Below are 10,785 nucleotides of genomic sequence, written 5' to 3'. Positions count from 1 at the left end.
CGAGATAATATGTTTGCTGCCAAGTATGATTTAACCTGCTTAGTGTAATTGCTACTTGCATGATGTATTTTCTATAGAAAAATAGACGGGAGGGGGAAGAAGGGGGGGGTAAGTGGGAGGAGTGTGGGGGTAATGGGGAATGCTTAGCTGAAATCATGTATAAGAAGAGAAAAACGGCTTGTATCTGTGTGCAGGATTTGAGAATGCCTTTTCTCCCTGACACCTTTTTGGGCTCAAATAAACTTGGTTTGCTTCTCCACCCTGGTGTGTTTATTGGAGCGAAGCACACCGGGCAATGAACCCCTGTTGCTGCTGCCTCAGGCCTCTGTGCCGGCAACAATATGATTTTGGCACGGTACAATTAAGCAAAATTCATGGAACAGTCATGGGAAAAGTGTACAAAATCGGAGTATAGGCACGGGGGGCTGACAGCCGGAGGAGCCCCACTGCAGCGGGAGCTGAAGCTGAAGACAAAAAAATCATGGAGATCTGTGACCTCTGTGACCAAATTGTATCCTTAGTCATTGCGTCGGAGCGTGTTTCTGTGACAAAGTGGGAATTTTCCCTTGTAATGGTGTATGTGAACCTTAGAGTTTGGCATGAATGCTGTGTGTGCCTCAGTTTCCCTGTGTACTGCACCAGTGCCTAGTGGTGGAAATAAGGGTGTGTGACTTTGGCTGAGACCTTCTTGGGCAGGTGAGGCTGCTCCAGCTGCCTGCAAGTATGCTAGGGCCTGTGCCCTTTGTAGCCTGAGCCCAGGAGGGGGATGCAACCAGGTGACACAGGAAGTAAGAAAAGGACCAGGGGGAGGAGCGACGGGCATGTCAGAGTTCGGGTCTCTGGAAGCTGGGCAGACTGCATTTTGGGACTCGGAGAGTGGGGAGTCCAGGGTGTTCGGCCCAGAGTCCCCCCAAGATAGACCTGGTTGAAAGTCACTAATTTCTGTGCTAACAAGCTCTGTTCTATGCTGTGTTCCTGTCGACTAATAAAGCCTTCTGTTTTACTGGCTGGTTGAGTCACGTCTGACTGCGGAGTTGGGGTGCAGGGCCCTCTGGCTTCCCCAGGACCCCGCCTGTGCGGACTCGCTGTGGGAAGTGCACGGTGTGGAAGGGGATGCTGAATGCGCCAAGGTCAGACCCAAGAAGGTGGAAGCTGTGTAAGCTTCTTGCCCTGGTGACAGTCTGCTCAGAGAGAGGAGGCTCCCCCAGAGTCCTGACTGGCTCCATACGGAGCAGTTCCAGAACATTGCCCCGGGACCCCGGGACACACTGGCCCTGAGAGAGTTGAATTAGGCTGGGTGTGCCCAATCAGCCAATTAAGCTGCAAATGGGGGAAATTTAGGCCGTGTGGAGAGTGCTAGTTAGAAGGAAGCTCACCTGTAAGGGAACAGATGGGCAGGGCCGCCCAGAGGATTTAGGGGGCCTGGGGCAAAGCAATTTTGGGGCTCCTTCCATAAAAAAATTGCAATACTATACAATACTATATTCTCGTGGTGGCCCCTGCGGGGCCCAGAGCAAATTGCCCCACTTGCTCCCCTGCCACGGGCGGCCCTGGGAAAAATAAACCTTCTGCATCTCGGCACAAACCCAGTTTTGAGAAAACTTCTTTACAAGGTATCTCTGGTTCTCAGCATCAGCTAGTGCTAAAAGGCATAAAGGTCATTAAAAGAGTTGGACAAATATTTTCCGTCAAAACTTTTTCTGGATCGAAAACTCGGGGTTTTTAAAAAGCAGAAAAAAATCATGGACAATGTCTGCTTTCCTTCAAAATTTGTTGTGGTTTTTTTAATTGAAAAGCTGAAATTAGTCTGCCAAAACCTGAACATGGTTTGGGGTTTCAGAAGTGTGTGGCCAAATACACTGCTCTACAGGCAAAATGCTTCTGAAATAAATGTAGTCAAACTTTACTAATTCTGGGTCACTGAGAATGAAAATGATGCTTAAAATTGTTGATTGGCTCTAGTTTTCAAGATATGCTATTGGGTCAGTATATATGACCCTTGACTTGGGAACAGCGGAGGATAAGTGAGTTATAAAGGGAAGGGATCTCAATTTAAACCAGAAATGACTAAAATACATCTTTGACTGGATCTATGAATAAATCTATGACTGGGTTTGGACAGTACTTGCTTTTTAGGCAAAACAATGAATGATGCAATCTGAAGCTGGTATTGCGTCATACATGATATGAATTGCATCATGTTATTGCTAGAAGTCATAGATGATGCAATCATAACGAAGCTTACATCACTCTGCTAAACAAATTGCCCTATATCAGCTCTAGAAATCATACAGTGTCGTGCTCTCTTATTTGTCAGTGTTTGATTTTGCAAAGGGACACATTTCTGTTTAGCCAAAGTGAGCAGAGATGCCTCGTACTTATTTGAACAGTGCAGCTAACTTCTGCTATGTTTGTGGTGAAGTGACTTTTGCATCACAAAAACGCAGTATAACCATTATGGTTAAGAAAGCCTATCACCTTTATTTTGGCTGCAAAATTGGAGATCAGGACAAGAGGTGGGCCCCACACATATGCTGCAACACTTGTGCAACAAATCTTCGCCAGTGGTTGGACAGGAAAAAGGAAATCTATGCCTTTTGCAGTGCCAATGATTTGGAGAGAGCCAACAGATCATACCAGCAATTGTTACTTCTGCATGGTGCCTCCAGTTGGGAAAGGTGTGTCAAAGAAGAAAAAGTGGACTGTGCATTAGCCAAACATTCCATCAGCTATACGCCCAGTACCCCACAGAGAAGGACTGCCGGTTCCTGATGCACCAGAATCATTCTCACTTGAGTCAGACGAGGAAGAGGAAGAGGATGAAACTTCTGGTCCTGAACCATCAATGTCACAGGACCCACATTTTCTCCCATCCTCCTCCTCTGAACCACACCTCATAACACAAGGTGAACTGAATGACCTTGTCAGGGATTTGGAACTACCCAAGAGTAAGGCAGAGCTGTTGGGCTCCAGACTACAGCAGTGGAATCTCCTGGCAGGTGATGTTAGGGTTTCCATGTTCCATGACCGTCAAAAGGATCTTGTCCCATTCTTCTTCATGGAAGGTGATCTTGTAGCCTGCAACAACATCGATGGTGTGATGGCAGCCCTCAACATTGTTCACGATCCAGATGAGTGGAGACTGTTCATTGATTCATCGAAGACGAGTCTTAAAGCTGTTTTACTGCATAATGGCAATGTTTTGCCATCAATTCCAGTTGGTCATGCAGTCCATATGAAGGAAACCTATGACAACATGAAACAACTTTTGAGGTGAATAAACTATGACCAACATCAGTGGCAGCTTTGTGGCGATTTGAAGGTTGTTGCTCTCTTGCTTGGTCTGCAGACTGGATACACAAAGTACTGCTGTTTTCTCTGCGAATGGGATAGTCGTGCAAGAGATTCCCACTACATCAAGAAAGATTGGCCACTCCGACAGTCATTGGAGCCTGGGAGGAAAAGTGTTCAGCATCCACCACTTGTTGAATCAAGGAAGATTTTGTTACCACCCTTACACATCAAGCTGGGTCTGATGAAGAACTTTGTCAAGGCCATTGACAAAACACAAGCAGCTTTCAAGTACCTCCGTGGAAAATTTCCAAGGTTAAGTGAAGCTAAGATAAAGGAAGGTGTCTTTGTTGGTCCTCAGATTCGTGAACTTCTTCGAGATGATGCATTTGACCATGCACTGCGTGGCAAGGAAAAGACGGCATGGAAAGCCTTCCAGTTAGTGGCAATAAATTTTCTCGGAAACAACAAGGCAGACAACTACAGGTTGTTGGTGGAAAACCTCCTCAAGGCATACAAAAGCCTTGGTTGCAAAATGTCACTAAAGATACATTTTTTGCACTCTCATCTAGATTTTTTTCCACCGAACTGCGGAGCAGTGAGCGACGAGCACGGCGAGCGATTTCACCAGGACATTGCAACAATGGAGAAACGCTATCAGGGCAAATGGAGCCCATCAATGCTTGCAGACTATTGCTGGACAGTGACAAGAGATGCTCCATTTAATGAATACAAGAGACAAGCCAAGAAGCGCCAAGTAGACACTGAATAGGACTAAACTACGTACATAATAGTTTTTTGCCTTTTGTTTCATAATAAATTTTATTTATATAACCCTTTTGCTGATTTTTAAAGTGTTACATAAACAGGACAGGTGAAATATTATCATGTAAAGCAACCATAAACACATGAAAAGACCTAGGTTTACAATTTATGATTAAAACTCTACTATCTACACAATATACAGAGACATAAAATGTAAAAACTTAAATATCTTAGAAACAGTAGCCAATCAGTTGTTTTAATTGTCATATTTGAATTCAGCAATCAAAATACATAATAAATAGCACATTTTATCTCTGAAGCAGACGACGTCTCAAAAATTGTAGACCAGTGATATTTGCTGCTTGCTGTGTTTGATTGTTTAAAGAAACAATTTAAAAATTCTGCTTTAAAAAAATCCAAAACTTTTGAACCACCTCAGCTTGTGACCAAACACCTGAGCCCATCCAGGCAGAGATTTTTCCAGGTTTCTGATACTCTGCTGGCTTCCTTGACTCATATCTGTCTCCATAACTTTGGGTTCATTTAGGTTAGAACATAAGAACAGCCATACTGGGTCAGACCAAAGGTCCATCCAGCCCAGTAGCCTGTCTACGGACAATGGCCAATGCCAAGTGCCCCAGAGAGAGTGAACCTAACAGGCAACGATCAAGTGATCTCTCTCCTACCATCCATCTCCACCCTCTGACAAACAGAGGCTAGGGACACCATTCTTACCCATCCTGGCCAATAGCCATTAATGGACTTAACCTCCATGCATTTATCTGTTTCCTAGAGACTGGCTCCATGGGGTCCCTCACAAACTGGAGACAGTTACTGTGGGTTTGTCTTTAGTATAGCTTATGTACATATTCCACGAACTGAGCATTTGAGCTTGTTCCAGATTCTGGGATGAGCCTATGTTGTGAAAACTGAAATGCTCAAAATAGCACATGCATGTGAATGGACACAGGGTGCTAAAATTAAATTAACCCAGGGGGTCTCAAATTGGGGGTCAGGACCCCTCAGGAGGTCATGAGGTTATTACTGGGGGTTGCGAGCTGTCAACCTCCACCTCAAACCCCTTTGCCTCCAGCATTTATACTAGTGTTAAATATATAAAAGTGTTTTTAATTTATGGAGGGGGGGGGTTGCACTCAGAGGTTTGCTATGTGAAAGGGTCACCAGGACAAAAGTTTGAGAACCACTGAATTAACCCCTCTGAAGCCTCAGGGAATGTAGGGGAGGGGGGTGGGTCTCCCTTGGTAGGGTTGGGAAGGAGGTAGGTGGTGTAGGATATTGCTCTTCTCATGTGATCCCTCCCCCAGTGGCTAATGTTAAATGAAGCTCCCCTCCCCTGAAATGAATCTCCCTATGGTCTGAAATTAAATACAGACGATAACTTAGCATTTGAGACGTGAAAGGGACGGTGGCCCTAATGGAAAAGCTAACAGCTCGGCTCTTCTGCGCCTCCCAAACAGCCTGGCCCTGCCCCCTTTCCGACCCCCACCCACTTCCTGCCCCCCAACTGCCCCCCTGACCCATCCTGCTCCTTGTCCCCTCACCGTCCCCCAGAGACCTCCCCAACCACCACCCTGGGACCCCACCCCTACCCCCTGTCTGCCGCAACCCCTATCCACCCCCCCCCGCTGAGCCCTGACAGACACCCTCCCCGGAACACCCACGATCCAACCCCTCCATTCTCTGTCTCAACTGCCCCGACCCCCTGCTGAGTCCTGACAGACCCCGGAACGCCCACGATCCCCTGTCCCCGACCGACCCCCTCCCCAACCTCTGCCCCCACCCTGTGCCCTGACTGTCCCCGGGACTCCCTGCCCCTTAGCCAACCCCCCCGGCCTGGCCCCGGCCCCTTCTCCCCGGCTGCCCTTCAACGCATCCAGCAGCGTCCCCGGACCGCAGCGCAGCGGGGCCCCTGAGCCCCGCCCCGCTCTGAGCCATGTGGTGAGGGGGCGGGGCTGGGAGCTCCAGTGGGGCCTGAGCCCCGCCCCGCACTGAGCCACGTGGTCAGGGGGCGGGGCTGGGAGCTCCAGGCTGATCGGAGGGAGCTGAGCTCAGCCTGGAGCTCGCAGCCCCGCCCCCTCTCCAGGCGGCTCGGAGCAGGGCGGGGCTCAGGGGCCCTGCCGGAGACTCACTGCGGCTGTCCGGGGACGCTGCTGGATGCACTGAGGCTCCGGGAGAGGGGAGAAGATGGGGTCGGGCTGGGGCCGGGGAGGGAGCCTCAGCCATTCTCGTGGGGGCCCCTGCGGAGCCCGGGGACTGGGGCAAATTGCCCCACTTGCCCCCCCTCTGGGCAGCCCTGCAGATGGGGCATCTATAAAGCCAGGAAGCTGGCAACAGTGGCGCAAGACCCCGGCAGTCTCTCTCCCTGAGGTAGGGGAGAAGGGAGGGGAGATAGGAACCCCTGAGAAAAGGGAGAGGGAGCCATGAGGAAGGGTTTACCTAGTAGGCCTAAGAGAGAGGGGTCTGACAAGGAAGGCTGGTGAAGGAGAAGCTTAAAGAAGCGCAGCAGGAAATAGTCCACAGACGAGAGCAGTAGGTCACTAATAACGGGTTCATTCCTTGGTGGCTACTTAGAGCTCAGTCATGAAGAAGATGATTGGTGAGACACGCATAGAGACTTTGAGTTTTATTAATACCATGATCAATATAAGCAAATCACACAATTAGAAAAACAAGATAAGAATAACAGCAGAATCCGTATCACATATACTCACGAATTCAGGGGGGCTAAAGACTGCCCATAAGGTGAGATGAGCATTAAAGCTGTGGCCATCCTGCTATCCCAACATGCACAGAGGTTCGGGTTTGATTTCCTTTTATGCATCTATTGCTTGCACCCACCTATTTCCCAGATTTAATTAAGTCTTGGACTTTTGTCCATATTTGTTATTTCTCTTATCCGTTTTTGGGAGTTCTGACAACTGTTGTAAGCGTTTACACACTTAGAATGAGTAGGCCCATTAGTCAGTGAGGGGGGGAAAGACAATAACAGAAAATGTGGAAATGGCAGAGGTGCTTAATGACGTCTTTGTTTCGTTTTTCACCAAGAAGGTTGGTGGCGACTGGATGTCTAACATAGTGAATGGCAGTGAAAATGAGGTAGGATCAGAGCCTGAAATAGGGAAAGAACAAGTCAAAAATTACTTAGACAAGTTAGATATCTTCAGATCATCAGGGCCTGATGAAATGCATCCTCGAATACTCCAGGAGCTGACTGAGGAGATATCTGAGCCATTAGCGATTATCTTTGAAAAGTCATGGAAGACAGGAGAGATTCCAGAAGACTGAAAAAGGGGAAATCTAGTGGCCATCTATGAAAAGGGAACTAAGGACAAACCGGGGAATTACTGACCAGTCAGCTTAACTTGTGTACCCAGAAAGATAATGGAGCAAATAATTAAGCAATCAATTTGCAAACACCTGGAGGATAATGAGGTGATAAGTAACAGTCAGCATGGATTTGTCAAGAACAAATCATGTCAAACCAACCTGATAGCTTTCTGTGACAGGGTAACAAGCCTTGTGGATAGGGAGGAAGTGGTAGATGTGGTATATCTTGACTTCAGTAAGGCTTTTTATACGGTCTCGCATGACCTTCTCATAAACAAACTAGGGAAATACAACCTAGATGGAGCTACTATAAGGTGGGTGCATAACTGGTTGGAAAATCATTCCCAGAGAGTAGTTATCAGTGGTTCACACTCATGCTGGAGGGCATAACGAGTGGGGTCCCGCAGGGATCAGTTCTGGGTCCAGTTCTGTTCAATAGCTTTATCAATGGCATAGAAAGTACACTTATAAAGTTTGCGGATGATACCAAGCTGGGAGGGGTTGCAAGTGCTTTGGAGGACAAGATTAAAATTCAAAATGATCTGGACAAAGTGGAGAAATGGTCTGAGGAAAAAAGGATAAATGCAATGTACTCCACTTAGAAGGAACAATCAGATGCACACATACAGACTGGGCAATGACTGTCTAGGAAGGGGCACTGCGGAAAGGGATCTGGGGTCAGAGTGGATCACAAGCTAAATATGAGTCAACAGTGTAACACTGCTGCAAAAAAAGCAAACATCCTTCTGGGATGTATTAGCAGGAGTGTTGTAAGCAAGACACGAGAAGTAATTCTTCCGCTCTATTCCTCGCTGATACAGCCTCCACTGGAGTATTGTGTCCAGTTCTGGGCACCACATTTCAGGAAAAAATGTGAACAAATTGGAGAAATTCCAAAGAAGAGCAACAAAAATGATGAAAGGTCTAGAAAACATGACCTATGAGGGAAGATTGAAAACACTGGGTTTGTTTAGTCTGGAGAAGAGAAGACTGAGAGGGGACGTGATCACAGTCTTCAAGTACATAAAAGGTTGTTACAAGGAGGAGGGAGAAAAATTGTTCTTCTTAACCTCTGATGACAGGACAAGAAGCAATGGGCTTAAATTGTAGCAAGGGAGGTTTAGGTTGGACATTAGGAAAAACTTACAAAATGTCAGGGTGATTAAGCACTGGAATAAATTGCCTAGGGAGGTTGTGGAGTCTCCATTATTGGGGATTTTTAAGAGCAGGTTGGACAAACACCTGTCAGGGATGGGCTAGATAATACTTAGTCCTGCCTTGAGTGCAGGGGACTGGACTAGACGACCTCTTGAGGTCCCTTCCAGTCCTATGATTCTTTGATTCTATGATGGATGAATGAATAGATAGAGGGGTGTATGGGCTTGGAGAAATGGGGCTGGGCTGGATGGATGGATGAATGGATGGAGGGGGGTGTATGGGGAAGGATGGAGAGAGAGATGAGTGTATGGGGATGGATGGATGGATGGGGCAGGTGTATTGGGATGGATGGATGCAGAGAGGACTGTGGGGGGGATGCATGGATAGAGACGGGGTGTATTGGGATGGATAAAGAGTGTATGGGGGATGAATGGGTGGAGGGTGTGTATGTGGATGGATTGAGGGGTGTGTCTATGGGAATGGATGAATAGAAGGGGTGTGTGGGGATAGATGGAGGGTCTGTGTGGATGGATGGATGGATGGAGAGATGGGGATGGATGGATGGGAGTGTGTGGGAATTGATGGGGAGAGAGGGTGTATGAGGATGGCTGGATGGAGAGAGGGGTGTGTGGGGATGGATGTATGGAGAGAGGGATGAATGGATGGAGTTTTATTTATTTGCACAACACACAGGGAAGAGGGAGGGAGACCTGCACACCAGTCCACCGGTGACAGACACGGCAGGGGGCGGCTCTGCTCTTCTGAGTACAAGGGGCTTGTTTTACATCTCGATACCTACATCATTATACATTAGAGTTACCTTGGCTCCCCTTTGAGGGAACATCATTCTAGAGGTCAGAACAGAGGGTCAGAATGGCTTTAACATCTAGGAATTTGGGGCAGATTTTCCTTTGGCAGGAGACACATTTAAATAAAAAAAAAAGAGACTGAGGTTATACTCAAACACACAACTACACTTGTGCATAGTTAATTCAGTTGGGCATAGGCATGCACAGATGCCCAGCTAGCTATTTAACTAGCCACATCCTGGTGAGTTTATTGTATTTGCAAGTGTAGTTCATAACAAGTGTGTCTACAAATCACACACTTGCACATGCCTTTCCAATCTTCAGTCCTTTGAAAATGCGGCAGCCTAAGGTAACCCATACCAGCTAACAATGGTTTTCCTCCTTGACATATAGACAGTGGGACAATTGGCTAGTTTTTACCAACATTCACTATTTTTAGACTTGGCAGAATTTGATTTATATCTATATATACATAATTTCAATAGATAATATCTATGTTTATTTTATGCTTTTTATTTTTATCAATTTAAATTTTCACAGTTATGGGTCATTATGGGGGATGGTCAGACAATTATTTAATGACAGATGTTGAGATTCAAAACGTTTAAGTTTTATTACCATTAAAACACAAATTGTCAATATCACCATGTCAAAGCATAAAAAATAAATATCCTTAAATCAAACTCTAATAAGGTCTCAAGCAGCATTTTTCTTACCTTGCCTACCTTTAAATTTCAAATATTATTTATAAAAATAAATGTTGTCTGTTTGTCTGTATGATGAAATTGCTGTTTACTAACATTTACCAATAAAAATCGAATCCTTCCTAGCCTATTACACACCTGGTCAGGCAGCATGGCAGAAAAGTTGCTGTGTGAACACACACTGAACCTGGGACTTCGTAACTAGTAAAGGTGACTGTGTCTTTAATCATTAGTTCCCAAGGGTATGTCTTCACTACCAGCTGTGCAGTTGCAGCACCAGCACTGGGAGAGAGCTTTCCCAGCACTGTAAAAAAACCACTCCACGAGGGGAATAGCTACCAGTGCTGGGAGTGCGGCTCCCAGTACTGGTGCACTGTCTACCACTGGTGCTTTATAGCACTGAAATTTGCATTGCTCGGGGGTGTTTTTTCACACCCCTGAGCGAGAAAGTTACAGCGCTGTAAAGTGCCAGTGTAGACAAGCCCTAGGTGCTGATACTTCCTGCTAGAGAGTCCAAATTTCTCTGCAAAGGCATCAGCCTCTTTGATTGTCTAACTCGTTCATAAAAACCTCCAGTGATGGAGATTCCACAACCTCCCTAGATAATTTGTTCTAGTGCTTAACCACCCTGACAGTTAGGAAGATTTTTCTAATGTCTAAACTAAATCTCCAATTTAAGCCCATTGCTTCTTGTCCTGGCCTCAGTGGAT

Source organism: Mauremys mutica, chromosome 12, assembly GCF_020497125.1.
Source record: "Mauremys mutica isolate MM-2020 ecotype Southern chromosome 12, ASM2049712v1, whole genome shotgun sequence".
NCBI classification, from domain to species: domain Eukaryota; kingdom Metazoa; phylum Chordata; order Testudines; family Geoemydidae; genus Mauremys; species Mauremys mutica.
Note: the sequence above shows the minus strand (reverse complement) of the source record.